Below are 27,202 nucleotides of genomic sequence, written 5' to 3' on the forward strand. Positions count from 1 at the left end.
ACCTTCCCTTTTCCAGTCTCTCCTCCCCGGCCACACCCCCTTCCCTCTAAGCTCCGAGCCAGGGGCCGAGGGGGCGCTCTAGAGGCATTTGGGACACGGTTATTGCCGGCGGCGGTCACATCCTTCCAGCCCAGGCCGCGGCTCGAGGCTGCCTTCGGCCCTCCTCCTGTGGGGCGGGTTCTGTCTTCGGGACGCCGTCCCGGCTCTGCGGGGACGGTCATTACGCGGCCGGGGGCGCTTGCTCAACATGCAGTTTCCTCCGGCGGCCCCAGGGACGGGAAGGAGCCTGCTCCCCTCCTTCCGGGCCGCCCTCCCTGAGGCCGCGGCCCACCCGCCTGCAGACAGACACCTTGGGGTGCAAGTCTCGGGGGCGCGGGGACGGCCCGCACTCCTTCCTGTCGTCTGCCGCGGTCTTAGGGCACCAGGCACGTGCGACACTGGATGTTGGGAGGTTCTCGCCTAACCCTGGGAAACAGATTTTGTTGCTTCCTGGTCTACAGAAGAAGCCGAGGCTCAGAGAAGTTCCGCGGCTCGCTCAGTCCCGCAGTCGGCCGGTAGCCCAGCCAGAATGACAGTTCCGCTTATCAGGGTGAAACCCGCAGGGGAGGGCTGGGTTCCACCCCAGGGGCCGCGGGGCAGAGGCAGCATTGGGGATCCAGGCTCCGCTGCTTCGCCCCTCCCCCTCGTTCAGGTCTGCCCGCCTCGGGGGAGGCTGGGTCCCAGCATCACGTGGTACCCCAACCAGGCACCCCTAATCCCGAAGCTTGCTCACTAGCGACCTCCGGAGGGCCAGACCGGTTTGGGGCTCCACGTGGAGGGGGGACCCACTCAGCCTTCCTATTTGCATAACGGAGACCGTTTGCTTCCCCGCCCCTCCGCCCAGCTCCCCTTCCCTTCTCCCCCAGCCCCCCCACCCCTCATCCCATGTCTCCCGCTCCTCCCCAGCAGACCTTCCTCCCTCCGGGGACTCCCAGTCTTGGGGTTCTCCTGCCCGCGCCTTGGCAGAGTCGGGAGGCACCTGGGGGAGGGGAGTCCGGGGTTGGGCCAGCTGGGAAGACGCCTGGGGCACTGCTCGGCGCTAACAAAGGGAGCCAGCTGCCGGCAGGCCGGGTGCTGAGCGCGGAGCCGCCGGCGCGCACAGTGAGTGGGGGAGCCTCGGCCCGCAGCGCAGCCTGGGGGGCCGTCCCGGGGAGGAGCGATGCGAGGGGGATGCGCAGGGGCTCAGGAGCGGAGGGGAGCGGGGCCCCCGGCTCGCCTAGGGCGCGAAGAATCGGTGCCCAGCGCCGCCTCCGCCGCCTTCGCTGCGGCTGGGCCACCTTTTGGCTGGGGGTGCCTGTGTTTTCGTCCTGGCAGAGGGGCTGCCCGGGTTTGTCCCCAGCTCCCTGATCCTGCGGACCCACAACAAACCCACGTGCGCCGGGCCGCCGGGAACCCTGCTTTCTCCACGGCACTGTCAGTAAGGAAGGGCGAGACGCCTCCCAGCAGCAGGGTTCCTCGGATCCCCCTGTGGGTTCAAAGACCAGGAAACCGAGCCTCCCGGCGCGGGGTGGGGACTCGGGCACCACAACAAATGCACGTGCGCCCGGCCCCGCGCCGGGATCCCGGGGCGCAGCCGACGCTCCCGAGCCGCCGGCGGGCCCGGCCATTGTCTCAGCTTCCGGGCGGGGAGCGGCGGGCGCCGGGGCTGCAGGCGGTCGACGCGAACGTGGAAAAGGTACCACCGGGCTTCAGGCCAAACTGCTGGACTTACACCCGGAGAGCGAAACGGGAAAGCAGCTCTGAAAGATGACTGCAGGCTGAGCCTGTCCCCGGGGGTGGTGCATGACCTGATGTGATCGGGGCAACCCCTTACTTCCACCGCACGGAGGTTTTTTAGGGGTGGGGGTTGAATGAACGGTCTGTGGGTCTCCCTCCAAAAAAACCCACCGTGCCTAGTAGGCCATTGTCCCCGCGCTCTGGTGGGAGGTTGCAAGCACCTCGGCAGCCTGCAGGAAGAACAGTCCCATTTAAACAGTGCCCAGTGCGCTCTTGGGCTTCAGTGGCGCTTTGCCTTGTAGGTGCGTGCTTCTAGCCTGCCCGGTGTCATTGGCCCCTTTTGGTTTGTTAGGCATCTTTACGCGTCGGGCCAGCCGAGGCCTCCTGCTCTAGGCGGGGGCGCTCCTATTTTCAGTTCTATTAGAGTTTGAGAGGAATTCGGAGGTCCGGAAAGAGGGCCCTCTGGTTTGTTTTGCTTACTTACATGTGCTCAGCTCAGCCTTGCAGATTTTGGTTAATCAGACCTGTTCAGGCAGCAAGATGTTTGGGAAGATGAATTGGCCTGTTAGGTGTTAGTGTCGGTGCAGAAGTAAATGCTGAAGGTTGTGGGAGCAGGAAGGCAGGTACCAGGGCTTCGGTGTCCTTGATGAGTGATGGGCCTGTGGCTTCACCTTGACTAGCACCGCAGGAGATTAACCTGTCTCTGGGGAGAACTGGGGAGCCTTCCACCCCGCACCACTTCTGTGGCCCCACACTAGGGAGCATCCAGTGAACCCTTTTGTTTTATAAGTGGAAAGCGGAGACCTGTTGAGTTCAGCCACTTGTCCAAGATTCAACTAAAACCATGACAGAGACAGGACTTGAGTCTGGGTCTCCCAACTCCCACGCTGCACATGGCCGGGCCAACAACTAAAGGCAAAACCACGATTCTGTGGCTGGCTTAAAAGGCAGTGGCTTTAGGCAAAACAGAGTTAAACAAAGAAAGTAATTCAGGTTGAAAGCTGCACCCTTCCATTATCCCTTTCAAGAGTTCTTTATTCTTCTGAGAAAAAGATAGATTTAGTAATTCCTTTCTCTTCTTCTGGCCTTTCGTAAGCTTAGTTGTTTTTCTCTCCTGGCTGCCCCCTCCCTGCAAATTGGAATAGGGCCAACTGCGGAGACTTAAATGTTTTGCCTCCCATCCCAGGGCCAGAAGGCCTTTGTTTGGGCATAAGCATGGGCTGTTGACATCAGCCCCTCTGGGAAGAAAGTGTCTCTTGGCGTGCTACTCCTAGGCCACTTGTGGGAGAACAAAGCTTGGTTTTTATTGATTTTATTTCATTAAAAATTTTTATGAGAGTTCCATGTAAGTAGCTGCTTATTTTTGTATTTGGCAGAGGAAAAGTTGGAAAACCGAAAAAAAAAAAAACAAACCCAAAAAAACAAAACCCAACCCCTTGGAGTCTGGGTTTCCCCAAAGTTAACATGCTGTTCTGTCCTGTCCCTGTTATCTCTTGGCCAGATTTGCTTCTTTTCTTAGGGTTTTCAGGGTGTTTCATTTTCATGGTGATTCCACTGGGCATAAGGAACTTCAGAAATCATCTGGTCAGTCCCTTTCATTTTCTAAATAGAAAAATTGAGGCTCAGAGAGGAGAAATTACTTGCCTAAGGATGCTCGGCAAGCTGTCTGCTTTTAGTGCCTCTTTTTTTTTTGAATCCTCATCCAGAGGATATCATTTTGAGAGAGGAAGGGAGACATAGAGAGAGGGGGGAGGGGAGGGAGAGGAAGAAGGGAGAAACATCAATCAGTTGCCCAGGGATTGAACCTGCAACTAGGTATGTGCCCTGACCGGGAATTGAACCTGCAGCTTTTTAGTGCCTGGGACGGTGGTCCAACCAACTGACCCGCTGCACCAGGGCTGGTGCCTCTTTGTGTGTAAAAGGGAATCAAAGGAATTTTTATTAGTATGTTACAGTAAAGTCAAAGTTACGGTGGTTGTTGAATTTCTTATGGATTCAAATAGGTTTTGGTTATTAAACAAAGCCATAGATCCCCGTGGTAGATCTGGTGAGGTTACCATTGGGGATCTGTTTTCTTTAGTGTTTACTAAATGGTTCATTTTTCTCTTGCCCTGCGCTCCTACATACTTTTTTTTTCCCCAGTAGAGAGCTGCTTTAAGTACAATCATAAAACAAAAGGCAGCAAAATCTCAGGAGAGAGGTCCCACTTAACTTTTTGTGATCCTGAACTTCATGGGCTTCAGTGTCCCCCCTTGTACAGTGGGGAGTCCCTTCTGCCCAGTGTCTGCACAGGCTGTTCTAGTGAAGTGGAATATGCTCAGGCCTTAGAGTCAGAGGAGCAGGTTTGGGTCAGCCCTCCTTTCCCCCGTGTTCCTTGAGAACCAGCAGGCTGCATCCACAGTGTATAATGTGAGGGGAAGAACATGCTCTATTAAATCATAGCACCCAGGCTTAGGCCTGTTCAGACCTCTTGGCAGGCTTGGGTGCTCCTCAGCTTTTTAAGTGACAGAGTGATGGGGTGGGGGGATAACCCCGGAGGGTAAGTCCCGTGCTCGAGGAGACCCTACCAAGTTACAAACAGATCAGAATGTTTGCCAAACTGTACAGTGGGCCTTTGGGCGGTTGTGAAGTATGTGCGACTCTAAGGTAAGTAAACTTAGTGAAACATGAATCAAAACCAGAACTTTTAGGCCCAAGTGAGCGAGACTTAAAGTCATTCCATTCATTCATTTCATGTTTACTGACAAGTGGGGTGGGCTGGGGGGGAGGTGTCCTGTGCTTGGCCTGGAGCTATAAGGAACATGACCCATTCTCTGCTCCCCCACCCTTGCTCAGAACACATTTGAATCCTCCCTTAGAAATTTACCTCAGAAAATAGATCTCATTCACCTCAATACTGACCTGGGGTGAGGGTGGTTCCCCTTTTCTTCATGAGCCAAACAAAAGCAGGTGGTAAAATGAGAGAGTCGAGGAGGGAAGGCTTCAAAGAGACTGTGAGGATGCGGTAGCATTAAAAAAAAATGACAGGAAGAAATCATTAATGAAATTCATAGTAATCTTGTGCAACATTAGAGTTCTGAGAATTTGCTCAGACTCGTGCCAGTGATTTGTTCAATAAGGACCGAATTGGGGGAAAACACATTTTTCTTGCTTGTTTGCATGTATGCTACATGTGTTCTGATTCCAGTAGATGTACTTTTCATGGGCTTATATGTAACAGTAACTTAGTTTCACTTTAAATACTGGGGTGATTTTCTAAGTCATTACTAGAAGGGTTAGGTTAGCCTTCAGAATTAATTTGGTGAAAAGAAACAAAAAAAATTCTGTTATTCAAAGGCAATGACTGTTAACATTTGGCAATTTTCCTTCTGGTCTTTCTTTTTATGGATTTGTTTTTCTCTAAGTGGTTGAGAGCACATTGTGTGTCCCGTTATCTATTATCTCTTGCTTTTCTTGCTTAACTTTCTCATATATATGTCAGAGTTTATATCTGCCTTAAAGCTGTGCCTTTTCATTCATCATCCATGTCAGCTGCTCAGCATCTCCAAGGTCACATGGCAGTATTTCATCTTTTCTTTCTGGCTGAGAGTATTCCATAGTATATATGCACCACATCTTTTTCCAATCATCTATTGAAGGACTTTTTGGTTGTTTTCATGTCTTGGCCACCGTGAATAATGCTGCAATGAATATAGGGGTACATATATTTTTGCAAATAAATGTTTTCAAATTTTTCTAGTAGAGATCCAGAAGGGGAGTTGTTGGGTCATATGGTAACTCTATTCTTAATTTTTTGAGGAACCTCCATACTGTTTTCCGTAGCAGTGGTACCCAGTTTACATTCCCACTAGCAGTGAATGAGAGTTCATTTTTCTTTACAACCTCTCCAACACTTGTTATTATTACTTGTCATGTTGATAATAGCCATTCTAAAAGGTGTGAGGTGGTATCTCACTGTAGTTTTGGTTTGCATTTCTCTCATAGCTAGTGAAGTTGAGCATCTTTTCATATATTTGTTGGCCATTTGTATGTCTTCCTGACAGAAGAAGTGTTTGTTCAGGTCCTCTGCCCATTTTAAAATTGGATTATTTGTTTGTTAGGCAAACACCAGCCATTTTTATTTTAGAATCTTAGGTTTAAGGTGGAGGGGGAAGGGCCCTGCATATGGCCTTGGGTTCTAGTCCTGCCCTTGTGATCTCCAACAACTTACTTTAACACCCCAGTTTTCAGTTTCTAGATGTGTTAAATAAGCCGCTCTGGGTCACTTATTGATTCATTCCTCACATATTCAAATGTCCACTCTAAACCAAAGGTGTATAAGGAGAGCCCAGATACTTTGAAGCACATTTGTGGTATCAGCTCAGCCGTAAATATTTCACTTAGTCACATGATGCGTATTTGAGGTACTGTTGTGCTGCTCTTGGATCCTGTCTCTGCTCTCATTGTTATGGGACCGTGTGTGTGTGTGTGTGTGTGTGTGTGTGTGTGTGTGTGTGAGAGAGAGAGAGAGAGAGAGAGAGAGAGAAAGAGAGAGAGAGAGACAGAAAGAGAGAGAGGGAGAGAGACAGAAAGAGAGAGAGGGAGAGAGACAGAGAGAGAGACACACAGAGGCAGAGAGAGACAGAGGCAGAGAGAGACAGGGAGACAGAGAGAGACAGAGACAGGGAGACAGAGAGTACCAGCCTGAGAACTTCTTAAGTTTTACTGCTCAAGTGACTTTTCCTGCCAGGTCCTGTGTCCCAAAGAGACAGGGTAGAGGGAGCACTGAATTTAGTCAGGAGACCTGATTTTGCATAAGGACTCCACTCTTAACCAGTTGTAGGCTTTTGGCAAGTGACTTCTGAACTTCTTTGAGCACATTATAAAAATTTGGTGGGTATGGAATGAGGTAATCCATGTGACAGCCCAGCAGCTCCATATTAGTTGGTCATGAATTAGATTCAAACCCAGCCTCCTCTCCCTGGGAATTAGAATGTCCATATGGAACTAGGGTCACCAACTGATGGCCCTTCTGCAGCAGGGCTCATTCGTGTAGCATTGCCACTTGTCTCTCATCCTGAAGATGTGGTCATGGCTCAGATGAGCACCTAGCATGCAGAGCACCCCATGCTTGCAAATCTCTCTCATCCCGTCTCACTCAGCCCCTTATCTTTGATTTAGGGCTGAGGGCATGGAAGCCCAGAGAAGGTAAGGCCCTGTCACCTGTCTCTGCTTTTCCCCCATGGAAAGAGACAGGCTCCCCTTTCCACTCCAATTTAAAGGAGTCTTGGTCTCTTCTAACACACTGTTGCACTCAAGTAGGAATTTTTGACTCACCTAACAGAAAAATGTTGATTTGATTTAGTAATTAAATCAAAGCCCTCTCCTGAATCAACTGGGACTCCCATTATGTGAGCGTCTGCCGTGTGACTTGTGTTCTACTGTTGCTCACTGGCTGTGTGGCCTTGAGCAGGATGCATGCCACCCTGGGCATGCTCCCTCAGGGACTCAACTCTCAGCTCTTTAGGCCCTTTCAGCTCTGAAATCATCCAATGGCCAAGTGTGAAAGATAGAGGTCAGGGAGCTTCTTTACACAAATAATAAATGAATCTGTTTGCTTTTAGAATTTTCAAATAGGGTAAAAAATCACCCCCTTACTTTTTGCCTCCATTCCCCCCAGTCCCTGAAGTGACTGCTGTTTACAGTTTGTCGTGGATTTTTTCACCCCTTTTGCATGCATTTTGTTGTATTCATAGTCAGGTGCAAACACATTTTAAAAACTTAGTAAATGGATTACATTATGACTGCCACTTTACAAACCTGCCCTTTTCACTTTATTATATGTATTAGAGGTATTTCCATATCAGCGTATACGTTATTTTTTTCACAGCAGCATCACATTCTGTATTATGGTTGTGTTTACTTCACCAGTCTTCTGTTGATGGACATTAATCTATTTCCATAAAAAAGGTATTTCTAAGCGTATTTAGACCTTGGGCATACAGAACCATGGTTGTCAATGTCAGTGGCTATATGAAGCCGGTCTCTCAAACTCTGGAGAGGGTGGCAAGGGAATGGAATGGGTGCATGCACACTGAGGCCCACACCCTGGAGAGCTGGAATAAAGGGCTCCCAGGAAGTTACTAAGAGGCTGAGTGTTTGGATGAATGGCTATTTTTGGAGCCAGCTTGCCTGGTTGGGTGCCCTCGGCTGCCAGGGCAAGAAATTGAGCTGCGTCATCTCTCCCTCCACTTTCCACAGTCTCTGGCACTTCCAAATTTGTTTCTGATCTCAGGGTCACTGGAGACCTAATGGAATGACTGGAACTTGAGTGAGGAAGGAGAGAGAAGCCAAGGAGAGAAGCATTTGATCTCAGGCACAGGAGGAGGGACTGTGCCAGTTCTGCTCTACTCTGTCAGGTGGCTCAGACCCATCTGGAGCATTATGTCTCTCTGGGTCCAATACAGATCATGATAAAAAGAAACACCCCAAAAATGGGCTACTTAGAAGCTGAGGTTTCGGACACTGTATTGGAGGTGGAATAAATGTGAAAACTGGGAGGTTTCTAGCCTGCAGGAGATAAAATAAGAGGCACCTTCTTCAAGTGGAAGAAGGAGTAGAGTCCCATTAGAGTGACTGCTGTTTAGGGGAGAACTAGTCTAGGATGTGGGATAAGTTGCCGGATGGCTGATAAGAAAGTTTGCTCGGTCGAACTGTCCAACCATGGAACAAGACATGTCATGAGGCAGCAGACGTCTTGTCACGGGCGTATCCAAGCAAATGTTGCAAGTGAACTTGTTTGTCACCAGGGGATTCCTGCTTTGCAGAAAGGTTGACCTCAAATGCCCCTTCCAACTTTGAGAGTCTGACTCTCTATGAATATAAGATAAGCAGAAACATGCAAAATCCGACTGAGTGGGTGGGACAAGTTATGCACGATGTAACTGGAACAGCTTTCACCTGCTCGGAAAAGGTGAAACAAAATGGAAACCTCCAAAGGAGGCTTAAACACTGTTTCCCCTGGGTCTTGGCAACCCTCCTCCTGTCTGTCTTTGGCTTCAGCTCTGCTTGACTCTATGTTTATAAATTATTTCCACAGGAATAAATATATCACATATACTTTAGATGACCAGGAAATCTGGCAACCAGAAAAGAACTACATGTCCCAGGAGGATAACTGTTATTTTTTTTTTTCTCATTATAGTCTTTCTAAATTTGCATCCATCTCCTGGTTCCCCTAGCACAGTGCTGGGACATCACTTTAATTTTAGGACTATTCTTCCCTTTGCAGCCTCTGGAAGGGCCTCTGAGCCGGAGTTGACAGCACCCACCATGTTGAATGCTTTTCCCTTTCTTTCCTGGGGATGACGAAGAGTCTCTTGGACTTCAGTCTTAGCCAAGTCTTGGTGAGGGAAGCATGGCAAGTTTACCATCTTCTGGCTTTTGCTGTGAGCCTGGGCCTGAGGAGGCAGCGTGTGTTCTCTCATCCAGCCCTCACAGCAACACTGTGTCCTGATTATCATTAGCTCCATTTTGCAGTTGAGAAAACTAAGTTTCAGAGAGGGGTAGAGACTCACCCAAAGACTCACTGTTGCTAAGTAGTGAGGCTGGTATTGGGTGTAGCTCTTTCCTACATCATGTTATAGGTTTTCTCACTGCTAATAGTACCCAGTCCTCTGAGTCTGAGAAGTGCTTTGTCCTTGTGTTTCATTGGGGACTTGGCTGAATTTCTTCTTACAAGGGCTATGGAAGCTTTCGGTCATTCCCTTAAGAACATATGAATGGAAGGAATGGACAGTGACAGGAATAGCCTGACATTTGGATCCAGCATACATTTGCACATTTCCTTTTTTGGTCAGAGTTAATTGCATCAAGTCTGGTTTATCTTTTTTTTTTTTTTTTTTTTTTTTTTGCTTGCCCTTTAAAACTCTGATATCCACTCGTATTCATTATTTGGTTATGACGGAATAAATACTGGTAGTGAGCATGGCCACAGATTGTTGGCTACCACTGCTCAGACACCTTTCAATGCCTTTAGCTTGCAACTGGAACTGAATATCAACATTGTTAAGGGATTGTCTTGCAGTTGTGCTTCTAGGTTCTTAAACAATTTCTTCTTTTGTAAAGCTTATTTAATATTACTTTGTTCATCAAATATTTATCGAGTGCCTATTATGTGCTAGACATTGGGAATATCTACATAAAACAAACACACACATATTGTAGGTATGCACACACACACTCAGTGTGCCTATCAGGGCCTTGGGAGTTAGTGGCACTCAAAGTTCCTCTATCACTCTCTTCCTCTCTTCTCAGAGTCCTTGCCCTGTTTACTTTTCAACAAGCGTTGAGTGCATGCTGTAGCACAATACTCACTTTTAGAACATAGACTCAGATATTCCCTCACTTCTGTTCCTTCAAGAGCTTAGTTGAAGGCGGACATGCAGATATTAATTATAATGTAATGTGATAAAATTATATTTTGGGTGTACACAGAGACTGGGAAGAAGGTATAGCAAGTTCGAGAAAGCTTCCTGGAAGAGGTGATGCCTAAGTTGGGTCTTAGAGGGCAGTAGCTGTTAGCCTCTGGGAAAAGGGCATTTGGAAGAGAAGGGGGTACAGGAGCAAAGGTGTGGGGTGAAGAATGGCTTGTATGTGTGGGGGAACCACTAGCAGGTTGATGTTCCTGGAGAGAAATAATTTGCAAGGCAGTAAGTGGTGAGGGATGCGGCTGGAACCATTGTATACATTATGTATATAATGTTCATAATCTTCTTATGTGGCACATACTATTATTGTCTCCATTTAATAGATGAGGAAACAAAGGCTGAGGGAGGTTTGGAGGTTTGTTCAGTCAGACAGCAAGTGAGCTGAGGTGCTTGGACTTGAATGTAGGCTTGCACAACCCTCCTGCAGGGCAGGTTGGGAAGGTTCAGTTTGCTTGCTAAGGCACTTATTCCCTCATATTAATCTGTCAAGGGTAATACTCTTGTTGAACCCCCTTTCTTCCACCTGCCTCATAGTGTTTTCCACCTTGTGGTTAAATTGGGATGGGCAGGTCTGGTATTGAAACCTCTTCTGAGTCTTGGTTCTAGCTGTTATACTCCTTTTCATTAGAAAATTAGTAGTCAGAAATCTTTAAAAACACATACACCCCAAAAACCTTTATGTGCCCAGCCATGTGTGACAAAGGAGAGGGAGAAAGGTTCATCCACTTTCTCAAAAGTTCCAGGTTCATTTAGTAGCCCAGGGGTTACCTGGGAATCCTTTAGTTCAGAGAAGCCCTGTAGGGACTGGAGAGGAAGCAATCAGTGTGGGTTGGAAGAGTCTGAAGCAGGTGGGCCTTGAGCTGTCCCTCTGAGGATGAGTAGGATCAGAAAGGTGGAAGGCCTGACAGTGAGTAAAACTTATTCTGTCTCACCCAGTGATAAGTGGGGTACCTGTGACTCATTCTCCCCATCCCCCAGGATAATTTCTGCATTGGAGTTGGTTCTTATGCAGTGGGAGAGGTAGTAGGGGTATTCATTCATTCATTCATTTATTCACTCATTCATTCAAAATAAAGTTCATTGAAAACTAATCAACTGAGAGCACAAAGACAAGATGAAACTACAGAATGAAATAAAAAGGGCAATTACAGAGCTAAGGGAAAAGTTGAAGATACAAACAACCATATTAGAGAAAACGTTAATAAAGGAACAGAGTAGAATCAACTGAAAACGAAATTACTAACAAAGAGGGAAGGCCTGAAGAAAATTACAATATATGCTGAGAAAAAAAAAAATTCATCAGAAAATCAGAGATTTAAAGGTCGTACAAAGATGATCCCTCAGAAGGGTACCTGGGGCATCTGTGGAAAACGCCACTTCTGCTTACGTTCCATTGACCAAAACATAGTCACCTGGACCTACATGGCTGCAAAGGAGGCTGGGAAAACATCTCCAGCTGGGTGGCCTTGTGCCCTCTTAAGATGCAGGGTTTTTCCATTACCAAAAGGGAAATGAGAAAATGGATATTGGGAGCAATTCGTCTCTGCCACAAGGAAAAAGCAGTGGTGACCTCAGACTTGATCTGCAGCAGAAGAAAAACTTGAGAACACGGAGTAGAAATATTTAGAGTTCTGAGGGAAAGGCAGTGTGACTGAAGACTTTTATACTTAATTAAATCACTCTGCAAGGATACGGCAGCCAGCCATTCTCATACATACAGGAACTCAGGGAGAGCAGCACATATGAACCCTTCTTGGGAAAACCTACTTGATGATGAAAAAGGTCAATCAAAAGCAAACTTAGGAAGGCTTACTCTTCATCCCCTCAAACAGAGCAAAGCTAAGCAAAGGTGGGCGGTAAGTTTAAGAAATAGAATGTAACAAAGTAAAAAGAATGTAGCAGAAATGGAGAGCTGGGGAGGAAGTGGGAGAACATGTGCTAACTTTCCCTCTCATACTGACTAAATAGGGTGTTAAAGTCATGATTCGAACCTTTCAATTATTATTATCACTTTTTACTTGGAAGGATCTTTAAGAAAGTAATCTTTTGGTGGAGAAATGTATTAAAAGTTCAGCTTTTCTATTAGTTTTCTTCTCTGTAGAATTAAAATAAAATAAAGTTTAAAAAAAATAGCTATTTTAGCCTTGGCCAGTGTGGCTCAGTTGGTTGGGCATCATCCTGAGCACACTGATGTTTTTTTCTCTCTCTCTCCAAATCAATAAAAAAAATCTTTAAAAAATAGTTATTCTATAAAGCAATTCCATCCATTCTTTTTTCATACATCCTTCCATCATCCATACTTCTATCCATGTGAAAATGTAGAAACATGGGAAGAATGATAGTAATCTATTTTTTGTGGGTCATAGGTGACATTTAGCTCGAGATAATTTTGTGTGTTGACTTATTTTTAAACAGATAATGAGCTGGTCTTATTTGAATAATACCACTAAGCCTATTCTAAAATGCACTTTTACAGTCTAATAGTGTGAAGAGCTGGGTGGAACAGAACAGTGTCTTTTCATGGGGAAGTTGGCAAGTCAATTATGAGAACACCAAAGTGTAGGCAGAACAAAACACTTCGTAAATCAGATGAACAATTGTGTGTTGGGGCCCAGAGGACAATGGGGAAGGTTTCACAAAGGAGATAAAGTTGAACTGGGTGTTGGGGGATGAGGAGAGGGCTGACAGGTTGAGAATGAAGAAAGGACATTTGATCAACACACAGCGCCTGGAGGAGCGAAAGTATGCAGCATGTCTGCGTAATGGGGAGTCATTTGTTATAGTTGGAGCACAAAAGATGCACGAAAGAGTAGCTACTGTTCAGTAAGTGCCCAAGGTACAAGGCATGACACACAGATATCTCTAGGCTGCCTGACAGCTTACAGGATGGGTATAATTAGCCTTATGGTACAGATGAGAAACTGAAATTAAGAAAGAGAGACTTATCTGCCCAAAGTTGCACAGGAGTGAGATTGTGATTTGAACCCTGAGCTTCCTGTGCTCCCAAGCCCATGGTTCTTCTGTGCTATGACTTAGAGTGCACGGGAGACCTGAATTAGCCAACTTTGTGAATGCAGAGTATAAAAATACAAATAAATGTAAAAAAAAAATTTTATAGGTAAATCTGTTTTATATATTTACATATATGTAGACCTATGAAATGTAAATATATTTTACATGCAAGTTTTATAGGTAAATCTTTAGGTAAATATAAAAGATTAAATTGTGGTTTAGACTCTGCTATCCAGCAGCTGTATGACCCCAAGCTACTTAATCCAAACCCTAATTTCCTTTTCCAGAACAGGGGAAAATAATGGTGGGGCTGTCCACCCTCAAATTTGTTTTTATGTTCAAATTAGATCATAGATGTGAAAAGATGAAAAAATATAAAAGCTACACAGAAGAGTTTGTTATTGCTGACACACTTGTTGCTCTTCTGTGAACTTACAGACATCTGTTAAAGTACCCACAGGTGTCTATAAAAAATCCCACAGTCATGGACATGGTCTCCACAGGCTTGCAACAAACAACTTGGTGAACAGGCAAGAAGCTGTGCTCTCCTGACTCAGATAACCAGCTGGAGGCTGCTGTGGGAGGTGCAGGAGAGGGAGGAGGCAAGCTGCGGGCCTGTCCTCAGGGTTGCTGGGAAAGCCTGGGCCAGAGAGTTGAGTTGGGATGGCTGTCAACAGCTTGGTGAGTTATACAGGGCAGAGCAGGGTGTTCCAGACATGCCAGGCTACAGGAAGGAATGTCAGAGCTGTCAGGCCCCTGCTACGGCTGTCTGGTAGAGGCTCATGGTCTAGAAAAGGGATAGGAGGAACAAAGCTGTCAGGGGACCCTGGAGCATGTGTCTTCTCCAGGAGTGCTGATGAGGACAAGGCAGGCCCTGGCCTCAGAGAAACTGGGCTCTGACCCAACCTATCAGGGTGGGCCAGCAGCCAACCTCAGCACTGAGCTAGTGTGGCTTGAGGCAACTTACATTTGCTCCAGGAAGGATCAGGATTGTTGTAGGGTCTGGGATGGGGACTCGCGTGCTGCTGGGGGTCCGAATGCCCCATTGTATGTGTTGTGTGTAGGGGTTATGGGGATGGTGGTTTTTGAGAGAGCCAACTTCTTACGGCTGCAGTGATTAGTTCCTTCTTCATCTCACTGGTCTCTCTACTGTGCCCAGACTAGCCTTTTAGCTCATTCTCAGCCCAGGATAACCCCTCAACTCCATGACATCCAAAGGAAAGAGAAGGCCTTTATCTCCCTTACTGTTCTCACTATGTTACATGAAGGTAGCTATGTTAGACACTGGACTCCTGATCGGCAAGATGCTGACTGGGCTCTCTGCACAGCCCTGGGCCCAGCACAGTGCCCAGCCCTTAGGAGGCCTCATGGAGTGAGCTCAGCTCTCCCGATGCGTGCTGTCTGCCCACTGAGACCAGGATGCACTCAACCACCACTGGGCGTAAGCTGGAGCTCTCTAGGTAATGTGGGGCTGCAGGACCCCATGGTGGGAAACACCGAGGGCTCTGGTGGGTCCTCCTGGCCCACAGGACAGACCTTTTTCTACCTGTTACCTCTGCCTTGAGTGAGAGACAAGCAGCAAGATGCAATAGGGAATGTCCTCTGGGCTGATCATGATGCTCAACCCTGGTGGGGAGTCAGGTTTGGGACTTTGCTCTTGTTTTTCTTTTCCTATTGGGAGCCAGGGTCATGGGAGTGTGTCCAAGGTGAGAGCGGGAGGAAGATAGGGAGCTCTGACAAAGGCAGTTAGGCTGAATCATCATATATCTAAGCAGACCGCAGGGATTATCTTTTGTCAATTGTACAGTGTTGGGAGGAGGCTGGCCCAGGGCCTGAGCTGGGGGTGGCTCATGACAACATAGTATGAAATCCCCAGAAGATGCTTCTTGCTCCAGGGCTAGTGCTGGCTCCTTTTTTGCTCTACACAATAAATAACTTATTCTGGCCTGTAAAATTGGAGGAGAGAAAAGAACAGGTAGGGAGGGAGATGAAAGAAAGGCACACCCCAGGGAAATGCTTCTGCCTTTGGAGAGTTCTGCCCTTGTCTCCCACACCGTTCAGGTGACTCACAGTGCAGGGGCTGGGGGGTAACTCACTGTCTTCCCCATCACCATCTGCAGGGTCACCTTTCTGAGAAAGCCCTTACCATATTGGGGGGGAAAAACCACATGCCTTGTAGCCCATAGACTTTGGTTTAATTCCAAATGTGGCACTTGTCAGCTGTGTGAACTTGGGAACTTCTCTGACCCTCGGTTTTTCATCTGTAGTCTGTATGGATCATTCCTACCCCATAGCATTGTGTGAGTGCTATCTAGTGCTTAACCTAGTGCCCGCATGTGCTTAGTGATCAATAAATGGTAGTAATTTTTAATGTCACAGCACTTGTCACTGGTTATTCTCAGTTTTTGGTCACCTAATGGGCCAGACACTCTGCTGGGCACCATGGATATGAAGAAAGACAGGGCCAGCCTCTCCCTTGAGGGGCCTCCATCTGGGAGAGATGACATGTGTAATCAGGGCATGGGAGCTGCACACATTGCTGCGGGAGCAAGAGGCAGGGCAGGGTAGAGTCAGAGAAGAAGAGGGTAGACCCCCCACAGGAGGGGTTTGCAGGCATTTAGGGTGGGGGCTGAGGAGAACAGCAGGCCCACACAGAAGGAGGTTCACGCAGGGATTTAACATTAGATCCATCCATTGTGGAAGAAGGCAGGAGCTGACAGTAGGGACTCCCCCAGCAGGTGAGCCCACAGGGCTTATGCCCTCTGCTGGCACTGGAGCCCACCCAGTTTGGCTCAGGATAGAGTCTGCAGCCTTTCTCCATCAGTTGGGAGGACATGGACCCACCAGGCTTGACTTGGAGAGAGGGTGTTGAGATGGCACTTATCATTACAGAGCTCTCTACAGGCTCAGGGTTAGGATCAAGGGTGGACCTTCCCAGAGGGAGTAGAACAGATTACTAGACAGGAATTGCAAACATGGAACCCCTAAAATGCAGGTTTCAAGTGGTGTGGACTGGAAGGAGCTTCACAAAAGTTTGGTACAAAACTGTTATTAAATTTGGACACGGGGAGGGGTGAGAAGGAGAGTAACCTGTGAATTTCAGCCACGCTATGTGCAGTGCTCAGTGTCAAACACACACACACACACACACACACACACACACACACACACACACCCAGAGGAGACTCCTTGATATTTAAGGATATACATTTGTGATTTTAGTTATTCACAAATGACTTCAAAACCCTATGATATACACAAATTGGATGACTCATCTGGATGAGATAAAAACAAAATTATACTTGCTACAAGGCTGGTATATGTCACTTAGCTGGTAATAAAAATAAACATAGCAGGTTTTGTTTACTGAACTCTTACTATGTCCAGGCATGTTATATGCTTTACAGGTATTTCATTTAACCCGAGTTAAATCCATCTCTCTCACTGTACCCCATGCCTGCTCCACACAGCTGAATGTGACACAGAAAAGAACACCATCATCCTGGCCTGCCCCACACTAATCCATGACCACGGCCCTTGAGTGGACTTTGGTGTTGTCAGGCCACCTTGCTTTATTTCCAGTGGGTCTCAACTCTGGCTTCTATTATCATTACCTGGGGGAGATCATAAAAAGTACTGCTGCCTGAATTCCACCCAAAATGAATGAAATCAAAGACTTTGATTTCATTCAGGTTGGACCTGGGCATTGGTACATATTTTTAAAGCTCTGCAGTTATTCCAGTGGGCAGCCTTGGTTGAGAACCTCTGCCACTCTCTCTAATCTAGGTGGCTGTCTCAGACCTTTTTCCCTCTCTTCAGACTTTTAACACAGCCTCTCCATCCTTACTCTCAGTTGAGAACATTGTTTCCCGCTCACCTGAGAAAATAATGGCAGAAGAAAACTTTCTCATCTTGCCACTACCAGACCTATGCCCTGTATTCTACTTTCTTCCCGTTACGCTGGATGATGAATTGTTTCTGCTTCTGTGTGAGACCAGCGCCTCCACTTGTACTGCACCCTGTTCCCTTATTTAAGGATATGACCTCAGCAATTCTCCCTTCTCTCTCCACTGTTTTTCTATTGGACCATTCCTTTCTCTCCCTGCTCTCTCTCTCCTCCCCCCAACCCATCTATGGCTGCTGCTTCCCCCCCCCCCCACATATACACAAACATATTCTTGACCTCATCTACCCCTCTAGCTACTGTCTCATTTCTCTGCTTCTTGAGTCATCTGTGCTTGCTCCCTGCAGTTCCTCTTCTCTCATTATTTTAACCCCATCTAGTCACTGTTTTGCCTTTATTACTTCACAGAACTACACCTGTAGGGTTCACCAGTCACCTCCATATTGTCATATCCAATGTCCAAATCTCAGTCTTAATTTTCATTTATCAGCAGCATTTTATATAGTTGATTATCCCACTTCCTCTCAAAAAATATCTTCTCTTGGCTTCTGGAATATCACTCTCTTTGGTTCTCCTTGTCTCTCACTGGCTTTTCCTTCTCACTTTCTTTTGTGGGCTCATCTTCACTTGTTCATTTTGGAATATCCCAGGGGGCAACCCTTGGACTTGGCCTCCTCTCTGTCTCCTCACTCCCTGACTGTCTCCTGCCATCCACATGCTGGCATCCCTCAGTTTATAGCTCCATCCCAGACCTTTTTTCTGAACACCACACTCATGTATTCACTCCTCTACTCAACACATTTCCTTGGGTGTCTAATAGACATCTCAGTGATGCCAAGTCCAAGGCTGAACTGCTGCTTTTTTCTTAAGCAACCCCACATAGTTACAGCATCCCCGTGAAAAGGCCCCAACGTGACAGGAGGTGTAGAAAGCACATAGGAAACGGATACTCAAGTGCAATTTCCTTATCTGCAATGTCCAAATAGAAAAATCTGTGAAAACCAAGTTTAATTTTTAACCCATTTGGTGGCAAAACCTGACCTGGATTCATGTGAGTCTATTTATAAATTTTTATTTAACCTACTTAGCTTAAATATTTATTTGTTTTGTGACATAAATATTAATCCATATAATTATGAAGAGGTGCCCTAACCCTGCTGTGGATGTGATGTAATATAGGATTTAGTCAATATATTACTCTTCTAAAATATGAAGAATCTTGAATTCCAATGCTTATTAGGTCCCAAAGATTCCTGATAAGTAATTATGAACCTGTGTTAAAACTTTTCTAAATGTCCAGCATTTGAAACTACGCCTGTAAAAAAAAAGTTTGTTTTTTTTCCCCTGGTAACTAACATTTCTTTTAAGGAACTTTTCAGGAACAAACTGTATTTTCAGACCTGATTAAGATCAGACTCAGCAAGCCAAGCTGAGATAGGCATGTGTGAGATGCCATTCTAAAAAAGAGGGAGTGAATGAAAGTCTACATACTGAACAGAGAGATCACTACTCCCTAACCTCATTTTTGTGTGGGTTCCCACAGTACTGTCAAGCTAGGGTTATACTCCCTTTTCCCTAGTTATAACATGAGAGGAGTCTCTCTGTAAAACTAAATAGCTCAAGAGAAAAATGCCTAAAGATATTGCTATTTAGGGTTCTTTAAATAAAATGGACAGATTACTCTCAATCCCTTTCTTGTAAGATCTACCAGTCCAGCTATCCTGCCCATGCACACAGAGCTTCTGGTCAGCTTTTTAGTGTGTCACTTTTAAATTTAAAAGGCCACTAAGCATTACCAGATATTTGAGAAAGTTTGAAACATGAAAGACAGAAACCGAGACAATCAAAAAACAACATAAAAAAAACCAAAAAACACCACCTCATGAGAAATAGAGACAATGTAGGAAACAGAAGAAAACTTCACAAAAACTGTAATTACTAGTGTCATAGAGACAAGAGAAAATATCACATTAATTAAATAAAGACTGCAGAGAAAATGACTGCCTCTGTTTTAGAATGTCATCTCACACATGCCCGTCTCAGTTTGGCCTGCTGTGCCTGATCTTTATGTCTGAAAATTGAGTTTGTTCCTGCTGGAAAGATCCTCAAAAGAAATTTTAGTTACCAGGAAAAAAACAAGCTTTTTTTTTTTTTTTTTTTTTTTACAGACATAGCTTCAAATGCTGGATATTTAAAAAAGTATTAACACAGGTTTATAATCACTTACCAAGAATCTTTGGGACCTGATAAGTATTGGAATTCAGAATTTTTCACATTTTAAAAGTACATGCAGAGACTAAGAAAGAACTCCTGCAAATTAAAAGTATGATAGCAGAAATAAACGAATCAGTAGAGGATTTGGAATATGAAGTTGAAGAAGTATTGCAGAAAGTCAAACAAAAAAAGACAATGAAATGAAAAATAAGAATCATTCTAAAAAGTTGAACATCTGAGTGATAGGACTTACAGAAAAAGAGGAATAGAGACAACAGAGGGCAAGAATGATAAGAAATAATACAAGAAAAATTCTGAGAACTGAAGAATATGGGCTTCTAGATTAAAAAACTTACTTGAGTGCCCAGGCCTATGAATGAAAAAAGACATACACCAAAGCATATCATTGTGAAAAAAGTGAGGAAAAGCTTATAGACAGAGGGGAAAAAAACAAACCCCAAACTATTACGTATAAGAATAGAAATCTGATTCTACACTAACATTAGAATCTAGAAGACAATGGAGCCATACCTTTAAAATTCTGAGAGAAAATTATTTCTAACTGAGAATTTATATCTGGATAAATTATTAATCAAATGTAAGGGTGGAATACTGGCATTTTCAGATATGAGGAGTCTCAACTATTTTACCTCCCCTACATCCTTTTTGAGGAAGCTTCTGTAGATACATTCCTCCAATGTTAGGGAGTAAATTAAGACAGAAGAAATGGATGTTCCTTTTAACAGAGAGCCACTAACTAGCTTGCGTTGGAGTAGGTGGACAGAAGGTTCCAGAATGGAGAACATTATGCTGAGTGAAATAAGCCAGTCAGAGAACGATAAATACCATATGATTTCACTCATATGTGGAATTTAATGAACAAACTGAACTAACAAACAAAACAGAGACAGAGAGCAGGCAGACAGCTCTAGGGAGGTGTGTGTGTGTGTGTGTGTGTGTGTGTGTGTGTGTGGCAGGTGGAGGGATTGAGCAAAAAAGAAAAAAGAGAAAGAACTCATGGACACAGACAACAGTGTGAAGGTGGAAGAGGGTATAGCGGGGATAAATGGTGATGGAAAAAAGAAAATAAAGACAAAAATGAATCCTAAAATGAAAAAAAGGAACTGTTGGAAAGTTGAAGGCTATATTAGTGATAGGTATTTACAACTAAGGAATGTACAAGGGAGGAATTATCATAACATACCACATGGCTGAGCTGTGAACAATAATTTATCTGGTATAATAATGTAACTTCTAGTGTTGACTTAATAAAAAAATGTTATTATTGGACAGCCCACTGAGTCAAAGGGGTGGGGCTGTCCCCTCCTTGGCTCTTGCCAATTTTTCAAGACAGATTTCAGCGAGTGACAGCAGTGTTGAAGCAAAGCAAGCAAATTTATTAAGGAAGCAAAGCAAGCAAATTTATTGAAAATACATTTGGCATAAAGCACAAGTGGGCAATTCAGCTAGTCTAAGCACTGCGTCTGGTGGGGGTTCAAGGGATTTTATACCTTTCTCCCTATAGCTTTCAAAGTTCCCCTGCCAGATATCGTGGGTAGCAGACAAGGATTCTGCTACATTGTTGTGGCTTATCTCAGAATGTTTGTACATATATCTGGTCATCTTGTTTGGCAAGTCCTAAGGCAGCTGGCTTCTTTGTTTAATGGGTGAGATAAACTCCTCTTTTTCCTTTCCCCCACCTTTCCTGACCTAACAGTTATCTATTCTACCTTACATTTCCCCCTCAAGTGGTATCTGTCCCTGGGCTTAGCTGGCACAAATGGCATTAATTGGGTCTTTGTTCTCTATTTTCCCAGGCCAAGGTGATTTAAGCTATGTATTCTCTGCTTAGGGAGGAGTATAAACTATTTTCTCTCGAGTGTCCTTGGTTGGGAAACATAAGGTCTTATGATTCGCAAGATGTCTGCATGCTTCCCAGACTGTTTAGCCTTGTTTTATTTTCTTATTTCAGTTTCCTCATTCCTCTTGGCGAGGAATTTCCCTAGCTTCTGAATATCCTGACACTGTATCACTATATTAAGAGGATGTGGTAAATAGAAGAGGTATGTGGGATGGTGGTAAAAGAGCTAAATCCTCATTTTCTGGTTTAGGAAGTTAATGAATAACATTTAAAAAATGAGCCATTTAAGCACACTATTTATGTACACTGAGGCAACTCTAGACATAGATAAGAGTTAACAGTTGTTGCATTTGGGCAACAGAAACTAAGGAGGGGCCTGAACAGGTGGGGTAGGGCTTGAAATCCTGTATGTGTTCTGTTTTGACTAAAAAAGGGGCTCAGTGTTTCTCCATGTAACCCGACAGGCCCCTCTAGTAGGCACAATGAAAGCTGATCGATTGTTTGCTGTAGAATACAAAGAAACAGTCAGAATACAAAGAAACAGCAGGAGGACCTTCCCTCGGGTGTTTTGCATTCAGTAGTGCGCAGAGCACTTCCCTTTTCTAGTTCTCTGAAAATAAATTCCTACACCATTTCTCTTTTTTCAGAACCTGTGTATTGAGTGTTCAACTCATCTTTAATTTCAGCTCCTTTCTTGAAAGAGCTTGGCCTCTATCCTAACACTGGCGGGAAGAAAGGCCTCAGGGAGGAAGGCTAGTGTGTGGGATTCTGGCTTAGTTATTTACCAGTTGTTATAGAAATAGATTTGTGTGTGTATTAGAGTCAGGAATATAAGTTTGATGTGTGTATTAGATTTGAAATAAGTAAATTCATCTTGTGTGACTGAGTGTAATTGTGATGCCTGCGAGCCACGATAAGATTAACACTTTGTAGCCCTGGCTTCCAAGCAGGCCCGCGCTCTGTAGGACCCTGATGAGACACACTGAAGACGCACCACACCTTCAACTCAGCTGTTAAAAGCAGGGGCTTTTCGGCCACATCTTTGGATGCTTGTCTGCCCTCCACAGACTTCATCCCCAGCTCGGGGAAAGCTGACCCTGCCTTGCTCTGCCCCGCACCTCTCTAGGAGAACTTCCAGAGGGCTGCAGTGACCGACGCTGTCGCGGCCGCACCCCCAGACCTTGTGTGTGTCTTTCAGCGGATCCTCCGGGTGGCCTGCTGGTGCCAAGAGCCATTGGGAACTGGTAAATAAACCCTGTGTGATTTGCTTTATGTTTGTCTCTGTCTTCCTTCTTGAAACTTGAATTATTGGCTCGGTCTTATTGAATTAAAGTGTCTCTTGACCCTCACGGTGGTATAGCCACGTATTGGGAGTTAGACCACCTGCGTTTACGTCTCCAGAGAAACTGGGACACCAGTTTTGTGTGTAGACTCTTAAGCCATATTTGCTCACTTAAAAATAGGGAAAACTCTTCTTGCCTCATAGGATTGTGTGAGGAATAAATAAATAATTTGGTACATAGAGTGGCTGGCACATAGTAATTGCCAAAAAAATTTAAATTAAAAAAATATGAAGGAACACTGTGGTTACTTCTTGGTCTAGGACAGGAGCCCCATAATGTTGGGTCTGTGCTCCACAGATGAACCGTTCAGATGGGACAAGAACTCTGGGAAGGGAGGGAAGAAATAATCCAGGAAGTTTTCTGATTTTAGCAGAAGTTCTTACCATGTTTTGGGTACAGTGTCTTCTGATCTGACTGCGGAGCTCAGCAAATTTGCAGAGACCCAAATCCTGGGATGTTTAACGCAAAAGAATCTATAAAAGCTCTTAGCTAATTTAGCTTTCATATCCAAACACAATCAGAACAATTGCTCACCTCCTGGATAGTGTGGAACAATGGATCCAGGCAGAGTTAACAGCTTATCTTTTACTCCAAGGCTTCTGTGTGCCTTGTGGTGATCACCTATTTAAGCCAAGGACCTGAGGCCAGAGCCCTGCCCCTGTACCAGGCTAAACCATTCTCTGATTCAAAACCTAGCCCTTCAGTAATGGTCTGCTGGGAGGATTCCTACATCAGGGGATGCTGGGCCACAAAATCATTAGGATGGATGTTCTTGGCTCATTTTATGAACTTATATGGTTCTTGGAGGTCTTTGTAAATCCTGGTTCTTGTCTGTGGTCAGTGCCTCAATATTGTACACCCGAAGGAAACACGTTCTGAAGGCTCGAGGGAGTTAATGAGGCCAATGCAGCCTCTCACCAGCTCTCTTCCTCTTTAGAATTATCTTGTGATGCTTCTGGGTCTGCCTGAGGGTGGAGGAGAAGGGGGATTAGCTGAGGAGCTGTCAGGGACTGTAAGGCAGGGTTGGAGGTGGGAGTCAGGCAGCAGGGATAAAGTAGAGGACAGGCCCTGAGCATGAGAAAGGAGGAAAGTAAAGCTTGGCTGGCTAGGCCTTGGGAAAATTGTAGTGAAACCAAGTCTAGATGCTAAGCCAGTAACCCCTGTGGAATAGGAGGGAGGTTGGGGAGCAGAAGACACATAGGCTACCGTGGGGTCATGCATTAAACAGACACTGTATTAAAACTGCAAAGAGGCCTAGGAGTATATATAAGTGGCTCAGCAACAAGGGGGCTGCAAGGGCACCCTGTGATTAGCTGAATGTGTAAAGCTGATAGGGTTAGCATCAGCCATTTAATAGAAAAATCTTGTAATAGAAGAATCTATAGTCTCTACAGCTCTGTTATTGTTTATTTCTCATGTTTTCACAAAGCTACACCTGCAATCCGGGACTATCCCTTCCAGTTGTCTCATCTATCAAAAGCCCAGGCACAACCTTTGGAAGGAAGGTTAAAAAAAAAAAAGGCTTTGAGCAGCCACAATGAATGGGCGAAGCCCTACCATAAAGCCATGCACTGGCTCATGGGCAAGTCCCCTGCTCTCACGCACAGCCCTGCTAGGCTTCAGCAAAGCAAGCCAGAGGCAGCTGGGACCCCGGAGCTGGTCTAAACCGAGCTCTTCAGAGGTTTACTGAAGTGATTCAGGGAGTGCTTATGAAAATAAAAAGTAGGAAGTACAGATGAGCCTCGCAGCCACTAGGAAGTCACCAAGCAACTGGTTTCTCTGGGGCTTCATGGTTTCCTGTCTGCCTCACCCCAAGCCTCTGCAATGTTTTCTTTGTAGGCCAACTTCCTTTTCATCTGTAGATCCCCATAGCCCCATCACTTGATCTCGTGCATGGCATTCGCTTCTTGTAGGTCCCCCACTACCTATCCTTTAAGATTTAGGGCCCTCCACCAGCTCACTGTAGTCTTTTTTCATAGGCAGTTTTGAAAGTGTCTGATTGGTCCTGCTCCCTTATTTATTGATAAGTTGCTCTTAAGTGAAAATTCCACCCTTTGACCACCAGGGGAGGCCCAAAGTATGAGGGGGTGGGGTTGTGGGAGGTTGGGCAGGTAAAATGACTTGCCTATTTGAGTAACATTGGAGGCCTTCAAGCCATCTGCGAAAGAATTTAAAAAGCATTAATGGAACCCCATGTTCCCTCAGTCTGTGAATTGCTGTGGCTAGATGCAGGGTACTTGGGGTGGAGTGGTAAGGGAGCTGGTCAGCTAGGAAGGGGCATGAAATTTGCCTGGGTCATAGGGCCACAGAAATCCATTCAGCCTGTTTAGACAGGTTACTTGGTGAATTATCCATCTCTCATTGAAGATTTGGCCTGGAGTAAAAGGAGGGAGGTTGAGAGGCTGTCTAGAGAGGGATGGAAAGTGGGGACCTCTTTCCTGTTAAGGAGCACCTCACTCCTGTTCCCTGGGGAACACTCTTTACTGGCAGGCTCCCAGGTGGCCACCAGCTCAGCTATGTTTGCAAGTAGAGATCTCTTCTTGGCCTGGCTCACTTTCCCAGTAGTGACTCTGGCTCCTGGTGTTTTGTTGGCATTAATTATAGACAGCAGCAAAATGCTCAAATGCTGTAAGCAACACTTTATTTTCCCCTCTTATCCGATGCTTTTGTTATTTGCTCTGATCTGCCCTGAATCTTTGTAAGACCTTGACATTTCCATTCCCTCAAATGGTTCACTTCAGCTTCTGCTTCATCTGACGTCAGTTTGTTCCTACTAGCATCAGTGTGATACTTGTTTCTCTTTGCGTCTCAGGATCTTTTTCCTGGACACTGCCCTGGTGTATTACCACTATTTCTCTGTTCCTCAGTGGATTTCTCACTTTTTTCTTCCTTACCAATTTTTACTCATGCACCCCCTTTCCAACCTTGATTAGAGGAGCTCATTTTATCATCATGGATCTTATCTTAGACTTGGGCTGAGCTGAGTGTGAGCATGAACTAGAAAAACGCAGACTCCTTGAAGCCTACACTCATGTCCACAAGAAATGTTTCACATGAGAAATTTGGAAATTTGATCCAGCAATTTGACTTCTAAGGCTGTGTCTTACGGAAATAACTATGAATTTCTGCCAGGAGACTAAGTTTTACAAAGCACTATTTGTAATTAGCAAAAAAATGTTGGAGATGACTTAAATGTCCAGCCTTTGGGGGTGGGGTAAATTTATGTACAGCCATATAAATTTTCTGGCTTTATTGCGTCTTTGTAAAAAATCTGGAAAATAAAATAAAACCAGGAAGGATGTGTTATTTGTAGTTATCTTGGGTGGATGGAGAAAGAATGGATAATTTTTCTCCTTCTCTTGATTGAATTATATTTTTCTAAAATTTCTGGAATAAACATAAAATTCTTTGGCACTAGAAGAACAATTACTTTAAAAACAAATGCTATTTATAGATCCAAGATGGTGGCGGACTGAGTGGAAGCTACACTGACACTCTCCCGGAACCAATCTGAGATTTACAACTAAAACATAGAAAAACCATCCTGAAAACCAACTGAAGACTACCTGGAGAGAACCTTCATAACCAAGGAAGAAAAGTGGAGACCGCACAGAGACTGGTAGCAAGTGCGGACGTGAGAGGGCTGGCTGGGCTCCCACAGGCAGCAGCTGAGGGTCCAGAGGGATATCTCAGCTGTGGGGGTTCCCACTGAGGACTCTGGGGCCTAAATCCCAAGCTGGGCTTCCCAGCCAAGAGCACCAGAACTGAGAAAGGTGCCCACATAACATCTGGCTGTGAAAAGCAGCTGGGTTTATGTCTCCTAGGGAAAGGCAGCTGGGACTGCAGGCACTCTCTTAAAGAGCCAACGCACAATGTTTCATGTGCAGCCACTCACTTTGGCTCCAGCGGAGGAGGAATGGAGTAGACTGGGGTTGTGGGTTCTGGAGAATGAGATCAGGGGACGCCTGTCTGGATTCCTGTGCGAAGTCATCCCCCCAGACTGTGGAGGACATCTTTCTCAGGCAGCAAATTTTTGGCTTTTCTCTGAGGGGGGAAACAATTGCTCCACCCTGCTGGAAAGCCTCTCGCCCTACTCAGAGGAGTTTCAACAGCCTAAGGCTTATTAGGAGACTGATTACAACCAGCCTCCCCACCCTGTGGAGCTTCTACAGACTGAGGCTCATTAAGAGAATCAGATTAATCAGTCTGCAGCAGAGGCAGACCTCAGGGTGCTTTGAGTCTTTCCCTGATCTGCTTCGAGACCCGGGCCTTAGAAAATCAGACTTTGGTGTGCATCTTGGTCCTGTCCAAATGCACCCAGCCCCAGCAGTGGAGACCTCAAGCCTAGGGTTGTTGATAGCTCCAAACAGGGTACTCAGGGCCAGTTACAAACTGTGCCTGACATTGGCCTATACCGGAGATCCTCCAGAAAGACTGAGAGTCCTAGCAGATCTACCTAACACTTAAAAACAAACCCAAAAATGTAGCCAAAATGGGGAGACCAAAAAACAAGCCCCAAATGAAAGAACAAGAGAAATCTCCAGAAAAAGAGCTAAATGAAATGGAGGTAAGCAATCTATCAGATATAGAGTTCAGAATACTGATTGTAAGGATGCTCAACAGCATGAAAAAGATATGGAAACTA

The 27,202-nt window shown here is 45.5% G+C and overlaps 1 protein-coding gene across 6 annotated transcripts in view; it reads left to right on the forward strand.

Annotated features, from left to right (window-relative positions):
• The first annotated feature begins 786 nt into the window (after positions 1 to 786).
• ST6GAL1 (ST6 beta-galactoside alpha-2,6-sialyltransferase 1) overlaps positions 787 to 27,202 on the forward strand; it is a 114,836-nt gene continuing 88,420 nt past the window's right edge. The window contains exons 1-2 of one of the 6 annotated variants that reach the window (XM_081137625.1): positions 787 to 1,140; positions 22,341 to 22,458. The gene's annotated coding sequence lies outside the window, so the exon portion shown is untranslated. Of the gene's footprint in view, positions 1,141 to 1,349; positions 1,715 to 22,340; positions 22,459 to 27,202 lie in introns of those variants that run through there. The other 5 variants (XM_081137630.1, XM_081137629.1, XM_081137626.1 and 2 more) reach the window with 5 other exon arrangements.

This window comes from Miniopterus schreibersii (assembly GCF_964146895.1).
Source record: "Miniopterus schreibersii genome assembly, chromosome: 5".
In the NCBI taxonomy this organism is placed as follows: domain Eukaryota; kingdom Metazoa; phylum Chordata; class Mammalia; order Chiroptera; family Miniopteridae; genus Miniopterus; species Miniopterus schreibersii.